Source organism: Paroedura picta, chromosome 8, assembly GCF_049243985.1.
Source record: "Paroedura picta isolate Pp20150507F chromosome 8, Ppicta_v3.0, whole genome shotgun sequence".
NCBI lineage: Eukaryota > Metazoa > Chordata > Lepidosauria > Squamata > Gekkonidae > Paroedura > Paroedura picta.
In genome coordinates this window covers 94,883,038-94,906,685 of record NC_135376.1, presented here as the reverse complement: position 1 = coordinate 94,906,685, position 23,648 = coordinate 94,883,038, and the positions used below count along the sequence as shown (strand labels likewise).

The window sequence follows — 23,648 nt, the reverse complement described above, 5'->3', positions numbered from 1 at the left end:
CTACAAAAGTCAGGGCTGACTTTCCACTAATGGGCACACTCTACTGGCTTTATTTATTTAATTTCTATACCACCCTTCCCCATGGGCTCAGTACAGCTTACAATGTTGATCCAATTGTTTGAGCAATAAAAACACATAAAAACATATTATTAAAACCAATCTGCCTTAAAACTCCCAGGGGCTCACCACCTTCCGTCCGGCTCGAGGGGGAGTGAATAAAGTGCTGAGTCTGAACTAGCTATATGGCGTCCAGGTGTTATTGCCTATGTAGGGAGGCCAGTTTTTGCTAATGTTTCTGTAGGCCTTAACCATAGGCCGGGTGGAAGAGCTTTGTCTAGCAGGCCCTTCAGATCTGTTCTAGGCCCCACAGGGCTCTGATTTCTCTTGGGAGAGTGTTCTACCAGGAGAAATCCCAGACTCTGGTTGATACCAGCTTTAGTTCTTCGGGGCTGGGGATCTTGAGCAGATTTTGCATGCTCGAGCATAAGTTCCACTGAAGGGCATATGGGAGAAAGGCAGTCCTGCTGGTATGAAGATCTCAGACCATTTAGGGTCTTGAAGGTCAGTACCGACACCTTGAACATGATTTGGTTCTCAATCTGGAGCCAGTGTAGCTGGTCAAATGTGCTCTCTCCACCTGGTTCCTGTAAGGAGCTCAGCTGTTGCATTTTGGACCTCTTGAAGTTTCTGGATCAGATACAAGGATAACCCTGCATAGAGCGAATTGCAGTAGTATAAACTGGATCACAGTGGCCAGGTTGGGCATCAACAGGTAAGGTGTGGCTGCTGCACCTAGCAAAAATGGTAGAAACAAAAGACCTGCCAACTGCAGAAACTCAGTAAAGGAATAAGTTGGTGTTGGACAATCACATGTGCTTTAATGTATTTCAAAATCAAGGAGAGTAAAAAATGAGCCCCATTATTGCTCACTTTTGAAATCAATTCTTCATCAATGACTGTGTGTCAGTTTTTTCAATTACTGTATTTTGTACCTTTGTGAAGGATAGCAGCAATCATTTACAAAGTATCTAATAATATCAAATTGCCCATGCAGGGCACACCAAAACTCACTGGCAAGAGGGGATCCTAAATTGTGTTAATAGGCGGGCAACCTTGGTGACCTGGGCCTTCACTGAAAACAAGGAGTCCAGGACCAACACCCCACTCCTTCTGCTAGCTTTTGCCATAAACATCTATGGGCACATTCTGTATTGCTGCCATTGTTGACTTCTGAGTCGTCTTTGACTGTAACTGTTCGTTCACGTCCTTCAAAATAGCAACCATGTCAGTTCTACTTCTCATGGAAGAACCAAGCCTATCAAGGCAGTCCAATGTCCCACTGGTGGGGATTCGATGACAACATTAGTATAAAACCTCCAAGCAGAATATAGGGTTGCTTACATGCATCAGAAGGAACAAAAGGGAAACAATGTGAATCATGAAAGAATAAGAATTGTCAAAGAAAAACAAGGCAATAGAATGTTATCACCTGTAAGCGTCCTGAGTTTTTTCTCCTGAAACTGGAATGGTCAAACGAAGGCATCTCTGGAATTCTCTGGGCCTTTCTGCACAAGGACCAATGTTGCCAATTGGTTTCACAAAGCGGAAACGCTATTTTAAATAGTGGAATCTCGGCGTTCCGCATACCTGCATTTGTAGTGGAATCCAGTAGCGTTTCATTCGTTCCCCACAGGTTTCTGGTCTCACAAAAATCGCTAGAAAGGAAGCGATTTTTTATGTGCTTGTTCCTGTCCCTGGCCGTCAATCAAACAAACAGCCAATGGACGGTTGTTATCATGCTCCAGAAAAGCCCCTTTAAGTACAGTTAAAAACACACACACACACGTTGCAACAAATATGCCCTGATTCTTCCTAACGTAAAGACCCATCTAGCAGGCATGTGAGCTGGCGAGTCATCGTTACCACGCTCCCCCAAGTGAAAAAAATCCCCTCCCCCGCATGGGCACGATTTTCGGCCGAAAATAAAGGGAACTTGCAAATCGGGCTGTGTTGTGCTTGGGGACTAGGAGAGCTTTAAAGCACTTCTGTGCAGGGACTGTAGCCGGAGAAGCCTCACTGGGTGAATGACGCCTCGCTGGTTCATTGCTTTCCCCACTCGCTCTGAGGGGGAAAAAATGGAGCACTTCACCATAAGTTCGGAGGAGAAAGCCAGGGGGAGGGACTTTGTTGCAGCCGCTACATTGAGAACGCACAGGTCTTTTTCGCAAGTGTTGCAGGTTGTTGGCAGGAGTGTAGCGATTTTCTGAGGGTGAATCCACTTTTCTGGATTCACTGGAAATCACTACAACGAAGCGATTTTAGCGCTAGTGTTGCAGGAGTGTTGCAGAATGTGTGCGACGTCATGCGGAACGGCAAATTAGTAGTGTTTACCATTAGTAAGCCTTCTGCTACTTTGAACTTGTGCAGAATGGCCCTCTGCATTTGCACGCTTGTGGCCATAGATGAGGGGTGGTCAAGCCGGCTCTTCAGATGTCCATGGACTACAATTACCATGAGACCCACAGTTTGGCCACCCTTGCTAATAGATTGTCAGAGAGAGATCTCTAGGTTAAAAAAAAAAAGGGAACTGAAACTGAACCCTGAAGCGTACTTGGCAGAATACTGTGTTCTGCTGTTCCGTTAAAAATGGGCGTCCAGCCACCTACAATGCCTAGCCCACCCAGAGCCCTCCAGCTGCCTTCTAATCAGTGGTGCCAGCATCACACCTCTCTTTGGAGACTCCTGAGGACACGCCTTTCCAGATAGTTTCCCAGCTAGACCCATGGTCCCTTGTTCTTTCTATTGTGTGCAAGGGCCTCCCATCCTCAAGGTGCTCCCAGCTGTTGCCGCTTCTGCCAGAAATAGCCTCCCACTATCCATCATGTTCTCTTTCCTGTGCCTTTTCTTAGCACTGTGTATGACGGGGGCAGGGTTTATGTGCAGTTAGACTGTATCTAACCTGTCTTGTATGTTCCTCACCGGTTGATTACAGCAGTTCTCCAGGAAGGCACCTTGTATTACCGCCCTAAGAAGATCTGTTCCCTGCAATCCCCAGAAGTGGTGTGATTATGCAGAATATGGTTGGGAAGCATTGTTGTATACATGCCCACCTGGAGCCTCTCCCCAGGCCTATCATTGGCCATTTTTTGGTTGAGGCCTGTCAACACAACCATACATGGTCATATCACCCAATAAGTGTTTAACAATTTTCTAATATACATATTAAAAATTAATTAACCCATTCCCACCCATTTGGGAAACCCTTCTAGGGTGGTCAAGAAACCCCGGGATTTTGCGAAACACTGGCTGAGGAAGCCTGGGCTAGAGCAACAGTCATTCCAAATGACTTGAAACAATTTAGGATTCTTCAGTGAATGACAGATATTGTTAGGATCCTGTACCATTGCTTTAATTCTCATAAAATGTGTTGTGGGGCACAGTTTAGCACAGAAGCTGCTCTCTATGGGCCCCAGATAATCCTGGAGTGTACCTGAAGTGCTTCTGCTTGATCTGAGTTACTGATCTGATGAGAATTGTTTATCATGCTTGGCCACACTACATGCGAGAAACAATCAAACATGTGGAACCTTCCAGACTTCTAGACTAAGGACATCTATTTCAATATGAACTTCTATGAATCACAGTCCACTTTGTCAGATGCTATGGAAAGTGCCATAAAATCATAGTTGACTTATGGAAACGCATAAAGATTTTCCAAGGCAAGAGACAAACAGAGATGGTTTACCATCGCCTGCCTCTGCATTGCAATCCTGGATATTTTAGGTGGTCTCCCATCCAAGTAGTAACCAGGGCTAGCCCTATTTAGCTTCTGAGATTTGACAATACCAAGCTAGCCTCAGCCATCCAAGTGAGGGCATCAGGTACTTGAAATCAAGGTTTGGCATGAGTTATACCATACGTCTGTACAAATCTCCCTGGAAAGGGGGAGCTGATGCCGAAAGGGTGGGTTTGAGTGCAACCATGAATCAACAGAATTCACAGTTGCACATACTGGAGGTGGAAGATGTTTGGGTCCACGGGCACCATTAAAACCAACCAAGTTTTATTCAAGGTACAGGCTTTTGTGTGCACAAACACTTCTTTGGATACTTTAGGATGCTTTGGGCTGATCCTGCGTTGATCAGGGGGTTGGACTAGATGGCCTGTATGGCCCCTTCCAACTCTATGATTCTATGATTCTATACAGTGAAATGGAGTGTGCTGATCCATAGAGGTAGAGGGCGAGCAGCAAATTAGCATACAATAAAATGAAGATGTTTGACCAATGCAAAGGCCAAGTTGGGGGCTCAGAGGTCTGAACTGGTAAGAGTTGAAGTGAAAGCTGAAATTGGTACGAGGTGATCATCTGAAGAAAGTAAGGTAAAGGTAACGTTTCCTTTCCCTTGAACTTTTGAATTGTTTTCCTATTCTTGCAGTTGGAATCCTTTATTGAAAATTAACTCTTTTCGGCCATCTCTAAGCAGCTCTTCTCCATAGTTTCACTCAATCAGACACACTCTTTTCCCTCTCACTGCCTAGCTGCCAACTGCTCTCTTATCTGCCGGTCCACCTGTCCAGTCACCAAACTTCTGTCAGCTCTCGCGCATCTTTCTCAGGGAGAACCTAACCTTGGAGGGCCCACATCCAGTTGGTGCCGCGGCAGCTGCATTGGTTGCAAGTCTGCTTCTGGATCAACGCAAGTCAAGGTTCTGGTTTTGGCTCTGGTTTCAAGGCTATATGCAGCCTGGGTCCCACTTATCTGAGGGACCACTTATCTGCTTATGCCCCCCGCAGAGCCCTGTGCTCTGTGGGTATGAACTTGCTGGTTGTCCTGGACCCCTGGGACATCTGCCTGGCCTCAACCAGGGCCAGGGCCTTTTCAGCCCTGGCCCCAACCTGGTATAATGAGTTCCCAGAAGAGCTAAGGGCCCTAATGGAGCTTGCTAGGTTCCACAGGGCCTGCAAGATGGAGCTCTTGCACCAGGTGTTTGGTTGAGGCCAGGGCGGTGACTGGAGATGTCATCTGTGGACCTCTCCCCCCCCATGTGTATGATCCTTCCTTCCTTCCTTCCTTCCTTCCTTCCTTCCTTCCTTCCTTCCTTCCTTCCTTCCTTCCTTCCTTCTCTTTATCCTTCTTGCTTGCTTTCTTTGTCTCTCTTTAACCACTTCACTGTGCTGGATCTCAAGAAAGAGGAGGAGGACCAGCACCCAGGAAGGACATAGTGCAGATCTGTGTCCTAGCTCCTGTTGCATTACTGGGTGCAAAGGGCTTCGCCCCTAGCCTACATATATTTGCTGTCAAGTTACAGCTGAAATGAGGCACCCTCTCCAATGATGACAGTACATCTCCTTTAAAAGACAATGAACTGACCCCCAACTGTGAAAATGCACGGGAAGGGCAGACATGTGGAAGAACTGTTCCCAAATAGTTCCACTGACTAGATTGACTGGCAAGACGATCAGGAGTAAGTCAAGCCTGCAAAAGAGATCAGGGTTGCACACTCAGGATTCCTGTAACTGGGCTAGGATCTATTGTATCTGAGGAAGTGTGCAATGTATGCACACAAAACTGTGCTGGTCTTAAACTGAATAAAACTGTGCTGGTCTTAAAGCTTCTACAGGATTCCAAATTTGTTAGGCAGCGATCTGACAGTATCCCTGCAGGCCCCAAGTAGAACTAGAAATTGGAGGCACAAAGTTTCTGTAGATTAGCTGTGGATAAATATGGAATAAAGTCCCTGAGAGCAAAATATGGCAAAACTCTTAAATGACACAGTGAAAGATCACTAGAAAGCATGTTGTGATAAACAGCAAATGCAGTGTGTGGAATGGATAAAACAGCACGAAGCCACAGCACAAAATCATGCTGATAGAGGTAAAATGTGCAAAGTGGGGTGAAGCGCCAGCTGCTTGAAGAATAAAATAGCTTTATAAAGAAGGAAACAATGCTGTAAGTGAGATAGGAAGGAGATAGTCCTAACTGTCCAACTGAAAAACTGTTCTGGAGGCCATCTGGGAGGCAGAGTGCTCCAAGGAGCAGGAAGTCTTCGGCTGAGCCAATCAGGACACAGAGGAAACTCTGAAAACACCAGGAAGTTCCTATCTAAATCAGATTACACAATTCCTCCAATGCCGCTGGTGCAATATTCCTCATATGCTGTTGAATCTGGCACCCTACAGACTGTGCATATTCCAACATACCCCAGGGATCTCCAGTCTTTTTGAGCTGGTGGCATTCTGACACAGGGTGGTGGGCACAGGCAGAAAAAGGCTGCAGCAGGAGATTCAGCAAGCCACAAAATGGAGGACATAGTTGACTTTCACCCATATGATGATGACTCCTGTGCAGGGTCAGCTGCTGCCAAAGCAACCATTTCATCTGCACAGTCAATCAACTCTCCAAGGGCCAGTCAGAAGTCTTGTGGAGCAAAACCTCCACCTGACCCACTTAGCGGGCACCAGGAAAAGTGCTGGGCACCTGGCTGGGGATCCCTTTAAGGCCTTACGTGGTCTGGGACCCACATATCTGCAAAACTGCCTGTTGCCCTATGCCCTCCATAGGGCCTTGCTCTCTGCAGGTTCCAACTTACTGGTCATTCCTGGCTCTGAGGAGGCTCGCCTGGCCTCAACTAGGGCCAGGGCCTTTTCGGTCCTGGCCCCTTTCTGGTGGAATGAGCTCCCGAGTGAGCTGTGGACCCTGCAGGAGCTTTCAGCTTTCCGCAGGGCCTGCAAAATGGAGCTCTTCCACCAGGTCTATGGCTGAGGCCAGGGCAAAGAAAAGATCTATGCGCCCCCCCCCCAATGGAGGAGTATTCCACCACATGTCATCTGTGGTGTTCAGCTGTTCCCTGAATCCCTGTGGAGGGTATGTGGTGGGTTGGTTGCTGCTGTCTTTGGTACTTGTGTTTTAATTATTGGTTTTAGGGGATTGTAGTTTTCATCTTGTAACCCACCACAAGCTGGCTTTGCCGAGAGTGGTGGGTAATAAATCCAAATAATAATAATAATAATAATAATAATAATAATAATAGTAGTAGTAGTAGTAGTAGTAATAATAATAATAATACTATCTGCACATCCTGTGCATGAGTCCCCTTACCACCTGCACTCACAAATGCCAACATGGCCCACATGCCTGTTCCCTGGCAATGCTGGGCAGTGGCTGTGGCTGGGGCCAGGCAAGCAAAAGGGTGGGGAAAGGGCAGTTTGGCAACAGGGGAGATGCACGGTCCATTGCACAGGTCCCCACCAGAAGCCCTAGGCCCCACCTTGGGGCACCCTGATGCCGGCCCTGAGACCGAGCCACACACTCCAGCAGCCATTTCAGCCTTTTGAATGTGGCAGAAAGCCTGGAATATTTTTCAGGCTTCCAAGACCTCTGGAAGTGGTGGCTTGCCTCTTCAGAAAAATGGGCGCAGAAGAGAGGAGCCAGGAAATCTGTCAATCGACCACTGACCGTTTCCATTGTGGAGAGAGAGACTAGGCCTGTAGGGCAACAGGGGAAGGGGGCTCCGGAGACAGCCAGTGATGTTAGCAGGCATCCAAACTTCTGGGAAAGGCTATGGAACCCCTGGGGAGCTCTTGAAGAACCCCAGGACTCCCCAGAATTACAGGGAATCTCCACCCATCGCCCATCTGATCTGGGGGAAAATAGCTTCTGGACAAAAGGATAGCAATTGTACTAATTCATATGTAGAAATATGGTTGCAGTGCAATTCTTGAGGACAAAATAGGACTAGGCTTGAGCATTGTAAAGCTCCAGATGGTACATTTATGACACAAGGGGACCAGGGATGTTCTAGTGCAGCGTTTGCTGGCAGGGGCTTATGGGAATTGTAGTCCATAAAAATCTGGAGGACCACAGGTTGACTACCCCTGTGCATGTGGAAAGGTTACTTGGGCATCTTTCAAAATGTTGTCACGTGTGTTTAGCCTTAGCCGTCTATATCTAATTTGCAGCAATGAAAGCCGCACCGCACAGGGATCCTGGCTGGAATTAGGTGTCCATTAAGCTCTGAAGCCTGGAATTTGAGGAAAGGCCCTCTGGCAAAAGAAGCTAATGACTACGCTTTTCATTTCTCAGAGCTCCCCAAAAGCAGAAGACAATCTGCTTTTCATCCATAACGTGCCTTTGCTGAAATGATTGTTTTCCGAGGGCTCTGTTGCCTTCTCCTCCGTGGCTTCTCAGTCACTTCCACCCCCGCATGGTATCTAGATTATTGTTCTCTTTTCACATTGTGACTCACAAGGGAGAATGCTCGTATTTTAGAAATATGTATACCATTGCAGTGCATTATGGAAACAGTATGCCTTGATTCTCCAATGGACTCAGCAACAAGAAAATGTTTTTATACTTCACTTTTCTCTACCTTAAGGAGACGCAAAGCAGCTCACAATCCTTTCCTCTCCTCACAACAGACACTCTGTGAGGGAGGTGAGGCTGAGAAAGCCCTGATATTACTGAAGAAGAAGAGTTTGTTCTTATATGCTTATATCCTGAGAGAACTGCGACTGGCCCAAGGTCAACCCATAGGCTTCGTTTGGGGGGGGGGGGGGGGGAATCGAACTCAGTTCTCCAGATGAATGTCCACTGCTCTTAACCACTGCACAACACTGGCTCTCCAGAGGTGTGTACCTGTTCTTTTTTGTGTCACTCCTGTCCTTGACCTGGATAGCCCCAGCTAGCCCGAAGCTAAGCAGGGTCAACCCTGGAAGGATATTTAAGGATATTCTACACCAGCCTTCCTCAACTTTTTACCATTTAGAAACTCCTGAAACATTCTTCAGGCTTTGAGAAACCCCAGAAGTGACACAACGGTGCAGAATATGGTTGGGAAGCAGACCCAGGGCCCCTCCCCTTCCCACCAATCTAGGTACATCATTGGCTATTTTGGGAGGAGTGGATGGGTCAACATGACCGTTTATGGTCATATCACCCAACTAACACATTTTAAAAATATATAAAAACTAGCTTTCAAGCCCATCGCATCCAGGAGGCATTGCTCCCAGAGGGGGCAGGCAGCGGCAGAGCTAAGTTTGTTCACGGTGGGCGTGACAGTTTGGCGGGTGCGTGGTGTCCAAGCGGGGTGTCGCGGTGGTGGCTGGTAAACGTCCCCGTAGCTGGTCAGCCCGCGGCATGTCAGGCAAGGCAGCAGCACTGCTGGCGGGTGGCCCGACGGACACGCTGCTGGCCAGGCTGAGATGGCCGCTTGCGAGCGGGCCAATCAGTGGCGAAGCACAGAGCCGCAGGAGCGCTCTCCTTGTCGGCCAGCCAGCGGCCAGCTTCTGGAGGCGGGCACTCCAGGGGCCGGCCCAATCTTGGTGGCCCAGCTTCACCAGGCACGCCCGGATTGGTCCGTGCAGGCGGAAGCACAGGCCAGACACTTGGAGGTGTCCCAGTAAGCGCTCTGCCCAGAGTGCCTTCTCAGAATATTAAGAGCTGTTAAGAATCCCCAGGGCTTCATAAAGCCCTGGTTGAGAGAGCCTGGCCTACACAACGGCAGGCAATGGCAAACCCTCTCTGTTCATCTCTTGCTTCAAAAACCCCAGACAGACTCTTTCCATGGGGTCACTACCTCCCAGCCCCCCCCCTCGAGGAGGATGAGGGACCTCACTGGGGTCCAGGGCATAGAGATCCCTTGTCAAAGCACCCCTTTTCGCTAATGAAACAACTGATCCCTGTGCAGAGGGATCCCCCCCCCAACAAAAATTCCCTGAAGAGAACCACCGATGGTACTTTTTTTGACTGTTGTTTAAAAAGTAACCAGTAATGCCTAAAACGAGGCTTAAAAGTCCCTCTGCAAATGAGAGGGAGTGAACGGCTGCTCCACACTCACAGGCCTGACATCACAGGCCTTAAATTACCTCCGTGTAGCAACCATTCAAGACTGATCCCACTACCATGGAAACTGTGGCTGCTACTGAGTGTAGCTTTTCTTTTGCTCTGCGACACATGCAGAAAGGAAGGAGGACAGGAGCTTTTCCTCCCGCCTCAGTTCCGCTTTCTGGAGATGAACTATAATTCCAGGGGAGCCCCAGGCCCCACCTGGAGGCTGGCATCTCTATCCAAAACCAGAGGCAGGCTGCTCTAGAGGTGGGCCCATTGGAGGGTGCCTCCTGTGCCGACTCCTGTGTCAACCCGTTCCTTAGGTGGGGCCAGTGCAACCCCACCATGAGGCAGGGCAGCTGCCAAGGCTTTGGTCTTCTGGCAGGGGCCACCCTTGTCACTCACCTGTGAGCACTCCGCAATCTGGGCACCCAGGAGCTGCAGGTAGATGCAAGTATTTGTGGCAGGAGGGCTTGTGAGCGGGCAGAGGGAGATGGCGGTGGGTGGGAAAGGAGGAGGGTGTCAGGGGGTGTCAGATACCTCCTGGCACAGGGCAGGGGATTGGACTAGATGACTGTGCAAGTCCCTTCCTATTCTGTGATGCTATGATTCTAAGTGATCTGACCCATGAGGTTCCTCTATTATTCTATGATGTCATCATCTTTGGGATCTTACACATTGGTGTTTGGGCCAAACTATGTTAAATTTGGCTTATACTATAGAATTTTTACCTAAATACCAGCGTTGTCCTTGACAACCTGGATGTGATGATGTCACTTCTAGGTCATGTGGGCAATGACGTGGAGATGTCACTGTATGTTGCATGTATCTTCCTCTTTTTCAGAGTAGGTTCCCCCCTCCCAGATAGCTGATTGGAGGGGGGGAGGCCTTTCAGCAGGGGACCCCCACCTCCAATAGGGGTTGTCTGGAAACCCAGTGCCAGAGGAGGGCCCAGGGGTGAGCAGAGTAGTGGAGAGTGGAGAATCTAATGCTCTGGAAACTCTCTGCCTAGGGCATCTTAAAATCTGGAACAGACCCTGGCAGCTTCAAGCTGGGGCTCTGTTTAGCTAAGAACACGGCTGTTTTCAATATTTAGGTGCTGGCAGCATGCAGTTTGGATCATGGCTAAAGCATGGGGGTGGAACAGGTAATCATCCCTGTGGAGTTACCAGTGTTGTGGGTCAAAAACAAACCATGAGGGTAATTCCCCACCCATTAAATGTAGTGAAATGCTTACCTTAGGTAGTCGTAATATTCCGGCCGCTACGCATAACGGCAACATCCAGCATCCAGGCAGCAAACTGCTCACTACATCCTCCATTTTAAAGCGCTAGTTGGGGAATCGCATAAAGTGGATTCCCCAACCTAAAAAGTGCGAGCTGCAGGAGAGCAAACAGCAGGCAATCAGCAAAAGAAATGTATGGAGGTGAAGAAACACTACCTACGCCTCCAATGTCCCACCCATGCCCCTGATTTCTTCTCCCTTCTCCTGGGGACAGGATTTTTTTTTGTGAACTGCCTGGAGCAACGAATAAGTGCACAAGTATGCAGGCAAAGCCAAAAATAATTTTTCACCAAAGTTGTGATACAAAGCATGCCTCTCTAAAGTCCCCCCACCCCCAAAAATATCAGGAATGAGATTACTATTTTTAAGTATCAAGACTTGTGATTCCATAAGGGGTGGGATTCAGAAAGCACTACACATCTATGATTAGATGCACAGGTGTTCCAACGGAGAAGTATGGAACAACAACAACAACAACAAAAAGGATAGCAGGCATCACAGGCCCTTTAAAACATGGGAAAAGGGGATTGGTTGCCAGGATTGATTGACCGGCGGAAGAGAATTGCGTGTAAAGCGCACTGTTCTCTTCCTCCATTTCTAGCAGCACTTGTGGAATGTAAAAAGCGTGAAAAGGCAGCAGACAAATGCGAGACAGCAAGAAGGAGAAGAATGGCCAGAGGTGCAATAATAGAGGGAAAAGCTGGTTCTTATACGCCGTTTTTCTCTCCCCGAAGGAGTCTCAAAGTGGCTTACAGTTGCCTTCCCTTTCCTCTCCCCACAACAGACACCCTGTGAGGGAGGTGAGGCTGAGAAAGCCCTGATATTACTGAAGAAGAGTTTGTTCTTATATGCCACTGTTCTCTACCCGAAGGAGTCTCAAAGCAGCTTACATTCACCTTCCCTTCCCTCTCCCCACAACAGACACCCTGTGAGGTAAGTGAGGCTGAGAGAGCCCTGATATTACTGCTCGGTCAGAACAGCTTTCTCAGTGCTGTGGCCAGCCCAAGGTCACCCAGCTGGCTGCATGTGGTGGAGCACAGAATCAAACTTGGCTTGCCAGAAGTCCACGTTCCTAACCACTACACCAAGCTCGCACTACGCCATTATGCTGATGGTTTAAGGTTGCATGACACTGTGATGCAACCTTGGGCTTCCTTGGTGGTCCTCCATACAAGTTCTAACATGGGCTGACTCTGGTATCTTCTAAGATTTGATGAGATAGGGCTAGCCTGGGCCATCCAGATCAGTGCCTCCTGCAGTACTCAGTCAGATCTTCTGGATGCCTGTGTCTGCTACTAGATGACCTCTGCCCTGGGTTGCCAGACTCCAGGTTTGGCAGGGAGATCTTCAATTGATCACCAGACTACAGAGATCAGTTCCCCTGGGAAAAAGGACTCTTTTGGAGGGTGAATGTCTATGGCATTATACCTTCCTAAGTTTCTTCCGCTCCACAAACCTCGTCCTCCCTGGGGTCTGCCCCCCCCCAATCTCCAGACATTTCACCACCCAGAGCTGGCAACCCTACTCCCACGGCAACTCAGCAATCTAATGCTTCCTGTGTGGGCTCTCATCTCACTTGGAACAGGGCAAGAATATCTCCTGGCAAAACCACTTCTGTGTACAACCCTAAAAGAGCCTGAGCTATGAAAGAGCAAATTCTTAATGGCACAAATCTACATGACTAATTGGGATGGATAGCAGCTGCTCTCCCTGGTGCTCTCTTCAGCACATTTAAAAGAGGGGTTGGCCTTCCTTTGGTAAAAAAAAACCTGGTCCCAGACATTCCACCACTGACTGAGTTATATCTTTTGCCTGGCAGGATCCACGATATTACCCATCCACAGATTCTAATGTCTAGCAGGGGATCTAACGTAGGTTTATCATCTCTGGACTGGGAAAGACCTGGATTTCGGGGGGATGGGGGGATTAACCTGTTGATCTACCATTGTCTCCCAACACTCTTTCATTTGCATTGCTGCAGCCCTCCCTAATAGCATTGGCTCTTAACTGCCAGATTTGTGGGTGGCATTAGTATTGTAAAATATATCAAGGGAAACATATAAAGCATTTAACTAAGAGGAAATCATTAGAAACTGCTCTGTTTAGTAATAATGGGGCTGGCCCATGAATGGATGACAAAGAAAAGCAAAACCAGGCCACCGACAGTCAAGCAAGGAAGATTCCCAGTACTTAAGCATGCAAAAGGAATGACTTTGAAAATTAACCACATTCCTTGCCCAAAATGTCCATATGAGCAGTGGTCACCAATACTTGACAATTTTACTGAGGCCCGGGGGGGGGGGAGTCTTTTGCCGAGGGACGTCTCCGCCGCCTGAGCCCCTGCTGGGGGTGCTGCCAGCAGCAGCTGGGGGTCCTGCCAGCAGCAGCTGCGCAGTGCCATGCCGAGGGGGAGCCCCAGCTTTGGAGAGCACCAAAGGTGAGCCAGCGGCAGAGTGGCAGGGCAGCCCCCGAGGCAGCAGCTGGGGAAGAGGACGAGGAGAAGCCGCGGCCCGGTACCGACTGATCCACGGGGATTGGAGACCACTGCATATGAGGACTCAAAACACATGGAAAATGGAATGGATGGATTTGTATTCGTGTTATTTATAGTTGGAGTCAACAGGATGAGACATTCAACGAACAATGAAACTTGAATCTGTGCTGCAGAATGAATCCAAAATCTAAAAAACAGAACTGTTAATGTGACAGATTACCGTAAATGATGCAGAAATGACATAGTAGGATCCTACTTACAGTGAACTATCTGAAGTCCCTAATTATTTATCCAACTGACTTTGTGAAACACTGAGACTCTATTGCCTAAATAGAAAAACCGCTTGAATCATTCCATTTTGCAGTTTGTGGAAAGCCAGGACGGTCAGAGCATCATTTGGCTACAGCATGAATTGTCCGTGATACAAAGTTCCTTGCATCAAAAGGCATAATAAAAGGTGCATCTTCTGATGTTTAGATGAGAGATTAACAGGTTATAGTCAACTCAATGGGGTTTACTGTGAGGAAAGTGTTCTTAGGATTACTGTGCATTAAACATCTCCCCTGCATGTCCTAAAGAAGTGTACCAAGATAGAAACGGGAGCATTACAGCAGGGGTAGTCAACCTGTGGTCCTCCAGATGTCCATGGACTACAATTCCCATGAGCCCCTGCCAGCAAATGCTGGAGGACCACAGGTTGACTACCCCTGCATTATGGGGTTTGTTCACCCTAATCCCCTAATTGTCCATCTGGCACACAACATTAGGTGAAAAGACTTGACATTTTGACCATGCAAAACCGCCTTACACTGAATCAGGGCCCTGGTCCATCAAAGTCTATTCCAGGCTTTCTCAACCAGGGTTTCATGAAAGCCTGGAGTTTCCTGATGGTCCTGGAAGGGTTTCCCAAATCACTGGGAGCTAATTAAAGTTTAAATATATTTTTTAACGTTTGTTAAACATGTATTGGGTGATGTGACCATATATGATCATGTCAACCTGCCTTCCTCTCCCTAAATGGCCAAGGATGGGCCTGACGGGGGTGGGGCTCCAGGTGAGTATGCTCACAGCTCTGCTTCCCAACCAAATTCTGCATGATCACACTACTTCTGGGGGTTCTTGAAGCCTGAAGAATGTTCCAGGGGTTTCTCAATGGTAAAAAATAAAGTTGAGAAAGGCTGATAGAGAGGATGGAGATAAGATTCCCGGCACGAGAACATGTGATAGACACTACTGTTCTTCTCTACTTGAAAGTGAGGTAGAAAGAGTACTTAATCCTCCATGGAAGTAGCAGCTCTGTCCAAGAACTGCCCTAATGTTGGTAGCTGAACTATGAAGTTTCTGGTTCAAATATCACTTCTACTACACTAATGGATAGCCATGTTGGTCTGAAGCAGAATTAACTTGGAGTCCAGTGGCACCTTTAAGCTTATACCCAGAATAAAATTTGGATGGGCTTAAAACTTGGATAGGCTTGGATGGGCACCCCAGTTGAAGAGGGATGTAGTCAAACTGGAGCATGTCCAGAGTAGGGCAATAAAGACGGTGAGGGGTTTGGAGATTAAGACATACGAAGAAATGTTGGGGGAGCTTGGTCTGTTTAGCCTAGAGAGGAAACGACTGAGAAGGGATCTGATAACCATCTTCAAGTATTTAAAAGGGTGCCATATGGAGGATGGAGAGAATTGTTCTCTCTTGCCCCAGAAGGACAGACCAGAACGAATGGGATGAAATTAATTCAAAAGAAATTCCGTCTCAGAGTGATTTCTCAGTGGAACAGGCTTCCTTGGGAGGTGGTGGGTTTTTGGAAATTTTTAAACAGAGGCTAGATAGCCAGCTGACAGTGAAACTGATTCTGTGAAGGCTCAAGGGGATGGTAGGTTACAATGGGCTTTGAGTGTCCTGCATAGTGCAGGGGGCTGGACTAGATGACCCATGAAGTCCCTTCTATGATTCTATGAAAGGTGCAACTGGGCACAAACTTTGTTCTGCTACTTACTACTACAAGTCACATTTCTTCATGCTTCATCTACAATATGGGGATAATTTTGGTCAACCTGAGAAGATGAGGATCAAGATGGAGGCTGGTAGAACTGTGCACGCGATGAGCCCAAGGAAGCCCCCACATCACTGTTATTTTGCACAGTAGACAAATTGCAACTATTTAGGAGGGAAATTTTATGAAGCTGGGATACTACTATGGCTGGTTTTAATAAATTGTAAATTGTATTTATGACTGGTTTTTAACTTTTATAATCCTGTGTGAGCATTGCTGGGGGGAAAAAGGAGCAGAAATACCATAATATGATAAATAACAATAAAATGGTGTGAAGCCTTTCAAACACTTGAAAATGTGCCACAGAAGCAGGGCATTTAAGTTAATTTGCAATTGAAGTTTAATACAAGCAAGATATGTCCAAAGAAAGATTTAAAAAAACCTCCTAGACAGTATTCTTGCAGTACTTCAAAGACTTAAGAAAGATTTATTCCATAATAAATTTAGATGGACAAAAAAAGAAGAGCTTTTGTACCCTGCTTTTTACTTCTCAAAGGAATCTCAAAGCACCTTATAATCAGCCACCTCTCCTATCCTCATAACAGAAACCCTGAGATCCAGGTGAGATTGAGGGAGTTCTGAGAGAACTGTGACTTGCAGGGAGCATGTTTTCTTTGGGTGGTTGATTAAGGAAGATGGCACCCCAGGCTCTGAAGCAGCAGGAACCACCCCAGCCATGCATGGGCTTGCCTATCTGTGTGTGTGTGTTAGCATATGTGTGAGTCAACTGTTCACAGCAACACAGATGTATTATGAGATAATTTGTATGTGTATAGTGAGATCAGTATGCCAATAAAAGTTTTTTGAGTATGAGTCTATATAGTGAGATATTTTGGGCAGCATATGTAAAAAAAAACACACCAATATCTGTCAAAGGGTGTTGTGAACCTGTTGCTGTAAAAATGAATTTAGGGCTGGGTTTGTGATTTAAACCAATATCCTTGTGGAATATGAGAACAAATCTGTGTGAGAGACTTCACAGAATCCCAGTCAGAGTAAACAGGGAAGTTTTGTTTAGAGACCACGGAGCTGTATCAGTTAAGATCACTTTGTTTAAATTTAGGCATTTAGTGTTTACTTGAAATAACCATTCTGTTTACTTTGAATAATTGTTATGCAAGTTTACTTAGATTCATAGCAACAATTAGAAGAACAATTCATGTAGAGCTGGCAGGCTCTTTCTTTTTGGTTCCAGGAGGTTAGATTGTAATAACAAACCAAATATAGAGCCAATCTCACAGGTACTGACAGAAGCAAATTTTTGACGAGAACACACTTTTTTTTAACTGTAACTCACCAAGACGCTCCCTCTGTCTCAGGCGTGCAAGCGCAGAGGAGGAGAGACATTCACAGACTACTGGAGAGATCCAGCTAACTGACATAACTGACAAAGAACAGAGAATCATCACAGTGAGAGATTCTCCCATCATGCACCACTCCTCCTTATATGCAAGGATGTAACACCAAACACCTGTGAGGTAACATGTGTGAGGCTACAGGTGTCTGTGAGTGATTTTACATACTTTGTAGCAATACTCACAACACAGCAAGTTTATGTGTGTGAAGTAGTATACATGTGAGGTTGCCAGCCTCCAGGTTGGGCCTGGAGATCTCTTGACATACTAATGATCTCCAGCCTACAGCCATTGGTTCATATGGAGAAAATGCCTGATTTGGACTCAATGGCATTGCACACCTCTGAAATCCTTCATCTTTTCAGGCTCCTTTCCCCGCCCCCGCCCCCGCCCCCGCCCCCGCCCCCGCCCCTGCCCCTGCATTTCCCAGACTTTTTCTATCCTGGAGTTGATAGCCCTACGAAGTCTGCAATGGGTGACCTTTTTCACACCCAGACTGATGCACCGGGTATATAGGTTGCCCTGGAAGCCAGGCCAGGAAGGGCAGCAAGATTTTGTGGCCCTGTGGGGGGTGGTAGGGGACCTTTTTGGTTTGTTTGTGAACACAGTATTGTGTTGGGACACAATAACACGTTCCCAGGTCGGGGCAAATCCCCAGCGCAGAAATGGCCCAGGTGTTTCTGGACCTGGAGTGGGAAACCCTAAAAAAGAGCACGAGGATCTCCAGGCCCCAACCTGGAGGTTGGCAACCCTAGTTTAGGTGCTCCACACCTGGAATGGGAAACCCTTAAAAAGAGTCGGAAGAGGTAAAAAAACCCGCGGGAAGCGCTTCAGGCCTCAACCTGGAGGTTGGCAACCCCAGCTCAGACACGAACTCTCACCTGAGGCGCCGCGCGCGTGCCCGTACGGCCCCTCCCCTGAATTCGGGGGCGCGACTGCGGTCACGCGCGCCTGCCTTCCCCACCCCCCTCCATGCTTGGCGCGCGGTCGGCGGCGTGGGGCGGAGCTTCGTTGACGTCAGCCGAGGGGGCGGGGCGGGTGGGCGCGCGGCCTGGCTGCCGGGGCGGCGTGGAGCTGGGCCGGCCGCTCGCGCTCGGGGCGGGGCGTGGCGGGGCGTGGCCGTGGCCGCCTCCTCCCCTTTTCTGGCTCACAGGAAGTGGGGCCGCTGCTGGGCGGCGCAGCCTGCGGGAGAGACGGAGGGCGAGGTGAGTGCTGCCTGGGCGCCCGGGTGGGGAAGGGGGGGCGCCCGTCGTTCCGCCCCCCCCCCCAAGCCCAGTGGGGCTCCCAACAAAGTCTCCAGTGCTCTGCCTGCATCGGGGAGGAACTGGGCGTCAAGCATCCCCTGCTCCCCTTTGTGTGGCCGCGTAGCGGGAGAACACGCGTCGTGGCATCCACACCTACACGCGCCTCCCTTGGTCAGAAGCCTGCGGCTGCAGTCCTCCCCGATCCCCTTCCCCTTTCCCCCTCTTCCCGGCCGCCGGGGTCTCTTCTGCCCTCCTGCCGCGCCCTGCGGAGCCCCCGGGCTGTCCCCGGCCCCTCGGCCCCTGGCATGCCGCTCAGGGCGCCTCCTGGCCGCGCTCGCCCTGCTGGACTCCAGCCGCCGCTCCTGGGATCCGGGCAGGGCGTCGCGGGTCTCCTTCGAAAGGCAGCCGCCTGGCTCGGGAGCTCCTGGACGGGCCCCGCTGAGCTCTTCTCGCAGGCTCGGAAGGGGATGCGCTCCATCCAGACCTCCTCAAGCTGGGGCTCTGCGTGGTTGCCGCTCCCCTCTCTTCAGTCCTCTGCCCCCTTCTCTATTAGCGGCGTCGTTAGAGGGGAGCCACCTCCTCGTGAAATCCCTCTGAACTCTGTCCCGCATGCAGGACTTTTGGGCTCTCACCCTCCCTGTCTCTGCTGCTGCTCTGGATCTGGCGCAAGTGTGCCAGCCTCCTTCCTCCACTGGTACCCCAATCGGATGCGGTCCCGAGTGTGTGTATTTAACCAGTTTCAGGAGACCCTGTCAGGGGTAGTCAAACTGCGGCCCTCCAGATGTCCATGGACTACAATTCCCGTGAGCCCCTGCCAGCGAATGCTGGCAGGGGCTCATGGGAATTGTAGTCCATGGACATCTGGAGAGCCGCAGTTTGACTACCCCTGACAGTTTCCCTTTGGGGCTACAGTCATGGCAGGAATGTGAGGGTGTGGGTTTTTTGTTTACCGCATGATGGCCCAAGCCTGGAGCAGCGATAGCATGCATGGGATGGGGTTCATCCTCTCGTACCCTGGGGTCTGTCTGGGGAAAATGAACCCTGAACTGCTGTGTTGTGGGGGGGGGAGTGTTTCATGAAGGGGGACATTTGAATGCCGGCTGAAGGGATAAGTGGATTGCATGGTAGGTACTCCTTGTGTTTCTTTTCTGAAACAGGCATGAAGGAAAGGAGGGGGTGTTGTTCCTTGCAGTGGCCCTGGATCACTCAGATAGATCCTGGGCTTTTAAAAGTGACAACGCATGAGGAAAGAATTTCCTTGTGGTCTCCTGTTAGATGCTCCTTTCTCCAATGACAGCTGGTGTGGCTTGAGGGTTGGAATGTCAGACCCGGGAAGGAGTCGGGCAGGTTGACGTGTCCGTCTGCAGCAACAGCACTGTGTCCAGTGGCGCCTTTAAGACCGACAAAGTTTGAGTTCAACTATAAGATTTTGTACACACCCATACAGCTTCCCATGCAATGGAAGGAAAGTTCCCAGTCCCTACCTATAGATGAGCAGCAAATTAGCAGGTAGCATAATGAAGATATTTAATAGATGCAAGAACCAAACAGGAGTAACCAGCTCAGTTTATATGGTCGTCATTTGTTTGGGTTTTGTTCCAAAGGAAAACATAGTGAAGCAAATAAATAGATGAGAATTGTAGGGTGATGGGTAAAAGTGCCCTTCTTAATTGCGGAATGCTGAGAATAATTAACTGAGATCTAGAGTGTAACAACAGGGGCTCAGTTAATTACTCTGAGCGTTCCACAATTAAGGGCACTGAACACAACAATCTCCCATTTTATGTAGGGAAGTTTCTGGTTCAGGCCTTATTTCTGGTATGGATTTGCTAGCTCTCGGATGAGCCATCGGTCCCCCGCCCCTTGTCTGCTGATTTCTGCTCCAGGGTTTTAATGATCACTTTACAGGGGTTTTTGCTTTGTATGGACTGCAGCAGCAGAAAGCGAGGGAAGCGTTTTGAACATCCCGAGCACTAGGTAAATAGTAAATGGTGGTTGCTGTTACCGTATGGTATAAATAAACAATGCAATAGATTGAAGAGGGTTTCTCCTGTCAGTAGAGGAGAGTAGATGCAACATTCTCAACAGCCGGTCTCTTGTGCCAAGCATATCAGGCACGGGAAACTGATAGGAGATGGACAGTTTGTGTTTGCGCTCCTTGTTCATTTTGGAGGAGGATTCAGATCCACTGCACCAAAACTAGGCTGCTTTCTAGCTATGTAGTGCAGATCTCTGATTTGATGGTTGCGGGATTAAATGATATCAAAGTTTGTATTTGTAAGGAACTGGTAGGTAATCATCAAGGAGCAGTGAAAAATCTTGGAGAACATCTATTAGCCCTGTTCTAATCAAGGCAGGAGAAAGGCAAATTGGAAAGGGTGAAGGGCTTATGCCTCCGTTGTTTTGTTCAACTGACTGGGTTTCTGGAGACCATCATCCTTTGCCAGGAAGCATCAGTCAAGGTAGAGGCCGGGAGCATCTTGTCAACTGCCGTGTGAGAACACTGCCTTTCCCCCCCTTATACTATAGGCCAGGCTTTCTCAACCAGAGTTTCGTGAAACCTGACAGCCCTGGAAGGATTTCCCGGATGTGTGGGAGTTACTTTTTAATATATTTGTTAAAACATTTATTGTGATATGACCATATATGGTCATGTTGACCTTGTCCCCTCCCAATATGGCCAGTGATGGGCCTGGAGGGGGGGAAGGGGCGGGGCCCTGGGTGGACATGTCCACAGCAGTGCTTCCCAACCATATTATGCCCCATTGTGCCACTTCTGGGGTTTCTTGAAGCCGGGAGGACATTTCAAGGAGTTCAGTGGTAAAAAAAAGTTGGGAAAGGTATGTGCAGGATTTTTCTTACTTTTTGAACCTCAAGGACTGATTGCTGTTGCGTTCTTTAGGTGAAGTGGCTGTAGATACTTCGGAGAGAAAACATGCTGCATGTAACATCCGACGAGGAAGGTTTTTATGCTTGTGCTGCAATGCTGGTTCTGACTTGCTACTGGGGAATTGCGTTGAATGCACAATAGGCCAGTCAGTTTGTGACTTACTTGACTATGGTGAATATCAGGTATTCCACGTAAGGGGCAGGCTAGTGGCAGAACGGACCGTCAAGTCCAAGCTGGCTTTTATAGCAAGAGATGTTCCGAGGTAGTTTGCCATTGCCTGCCTGCATGTCACAACGCTGGCCTTCCGTGGAGGTCTCCCATCCAAATACTAGCCAAAGCTGACCCTGCTTAGCTTCTGAGGTCTGACGGGGTCGGGTAAGCCTGGACTCTCCAAAAGTGGCAGTCTACCTTCTAAGCAAAATAAAGCATAATGGATTTATCTGAGAGGAATGGCAGGAGTCAGATTCCGTTGCTCTCCAGTTCGGGCGGAATCAGAATCTGGCATGCCGTTCGGAGGAGCAGAACCCCCCCCCCATGCAACTTCTTTTGGTCAGCTGCTAAAATGACAGAATTGGGGCTGTGGATTCTAATTTGGGAAGCCTCACAATGTGCCTGTTGTGGGGAGAGGAAGGGAAGGTAAGCCACTTTGGGACTCCTTTGGGTAGTGAAAAGAAGGGGGTAAAACCAACTCTTCTACTTCTTCAACTGTCGTCTGGACAAGAGTGGTTGTAGCCGCTAAGGCTAGAGAGCTCTGGGTTCTGATTCTTGCTCTGTCCTCAGACACTTTGTTCCAGTCACATTCGCCCCCTAATCTGCCTCACAGGGTTGTAGAGAGGATGCCTTGGAAGTGGGCATCAAGCACCCAGTCCCTTGGAGGAAGAGGAGAAACAAATATTAAAGATGGCTTGCCATATATACTAAGCAGCCGCCTTTGAGAAAGAGTGCACGTGCATGTACAAAGCTTGTGGATGCATGCCCATGAACTCTGTGATGCGCCATGAAACGCTGTCCCTGAAGAGATCCCTAAAGTTGACGGGCAGCATCTTTCAGAGAGCATTCCGCACATGCACGTATGATGATCTATCTGTATGCATGTGGGCAAACCAGCATGGCCAGAGAATTCCCCACCCACCCACCCCCAACACTTGGATTACTGCTTTCCTTTACATAATCTTTCCTGTAAAAAGGTAGCCGGGGGGGGTGGATATTCCTTGCCAAGCCATGAGATAGTAAAGGGAAAGACTGGAATGCAGTCTGCAAATTCTTAGATGGAGGTGGTGGGGAGGGGGCAGGTTGAGTAAAACTTGTGCTTAAGCAAATGCTATAAAATTCCTGGTTTGGGACTTGAGTCTTATTTCATTTCCTTCTGCTTTTCTTGCTGGCTGGGCCAAGTGACAGTGGCCAAGCGTTTGAATGTGGTTTCAGCTGGGGCTGCGGAACAGTCATGAGACCATAAGAACATCCTGCATGTCAAAGCGTTACCTGTTCTTTGAATGACAGGGCAGGCGTATTATTGTTAATTATATATATTTGTTTCCTGCCCTTTCTTCACAGACTCGGGGTGAGATACATCACACGGTGAATTTGCTTATTGTCGTTGGCGTCTCCGTTTTTCCGTCAATGCCTGTCTTTTTTTCCGTGAGCATTTCTGAAAGCTTGCTTGCCACGCGGTTCAACTTTCTGAAGCACGGCTATTTTATCCGAGTATTTCCCTTGACTGTGCGATCACTGTGTGGCTCAAGGCAGGCGTCTTGTCCAAGCATCTATGTGATAAGGAAAGTGCTGAATAAAAGATGATTTGAGCAAGCAAGACCACCTCCAAAAACCATAAGGAGCTACGCCGCTTGCATCTTGTGTGCATTTAAACGCTTGTGTTTATAGGGAGGGTTTTTCCCTTGCTGACACATGAAACATTCCATTCAGCAGCAAAATCAATAAATTATGTGAGGTATTTCTCTGTCTTCTCATTTCAAGTGCTGGTACGCTTAACACTTTAAAGCAGGGGTAGTCAACCTGTGGCCCTCCAGATGTTCATGGACTACAATTCCCATGAGCCCCTGCCAGCGTTCGCTGGCAGGGGCTCATGGGAATTGTAGTCCATGAACATCTGGAGGGCCACAGGTTGACTACCCCTGCTTTAAAGTATCTTTTCTCCCCTGTACAATCAATCACAGTGGGGAGGAGGCTTGAAATGTCGCAAGCTTGTGCTGAAATTCTTGACCTGAACCTGCCGTTTGATTCTACCCTATTCAAATACCGCAGGATTTTAGAGACGACAGTTTCCTTTCTCAGAAAATTGCCCACCGTGTTTCTCGCTTGCTGCTCTTTAGAGAGCATTTGCCTTCACTAATTTCTTTCGCAGCGCATGGCTCTGCCTTCCCTGCTTACTGCTGCCTGTCTCTTGGCAGTGCCTCGGAATCGAGCGATGAGGCCGTGTCCGTAAACCCTTGGGTCTTTTCAGACTAAGAAGCTTTCCAGACGCTCCTGCAGGAAAGCTG

General features: G+C 48.5%; 1 protein-coding gene and 1 long non-coding RNA gene across 4 annotated transcripts in view; one reads left to right on the top strand and one right to left on the bottom strand.

The window, feature by feature from the left end:
• Nucleotides 1-678: 678 nt before the first annotated feature.
• LOC143843978 (uncharacterized) lies at nt 679-18,037 on the bottom strand. 3 transcript variants are annotated; one of them, XR_013233773.1, is made up of 4 exons: nt 17,898-18,037; nt 11,064-11,205; nt 1,648-1,715; nt 679-1,565 (listed from the first exon to the last, which is right to left on the bottom strand). It is a non-coding gene; the product is annotated as an uncharacterized LOC143843978 (long non-coding RNA). The 3 variants fall into 3 exon arrangements; XR_013233772.1 differs by adding an exon at nt 16,959-17,045 and having other exon boundaries at nt 679-1,715; nt 17,898-18,033; XR_013233771.1 differs by having other exon boundaries at nt 679-1,715.
• Nucleotides 18,038-18,078: 41 nt separating this feature from the next.
• Nucleotides 18,079-23,648, top strand: part of CSGALNACT2 (chondroitin sulfate N-acetylgalactosaminyltransferase 2) — a 44,980-nt gene continuing 39,410 nt past the window's right edge. The window contains exon 1 of the mRNA XM_077350865.1: nt 18,079-18,221. The gene's annotated coding sequence lies outside the window, so the exon portion shown is untranslated. The remainder of the gene's footprint in view (nt 18,222-23,648) is intronic.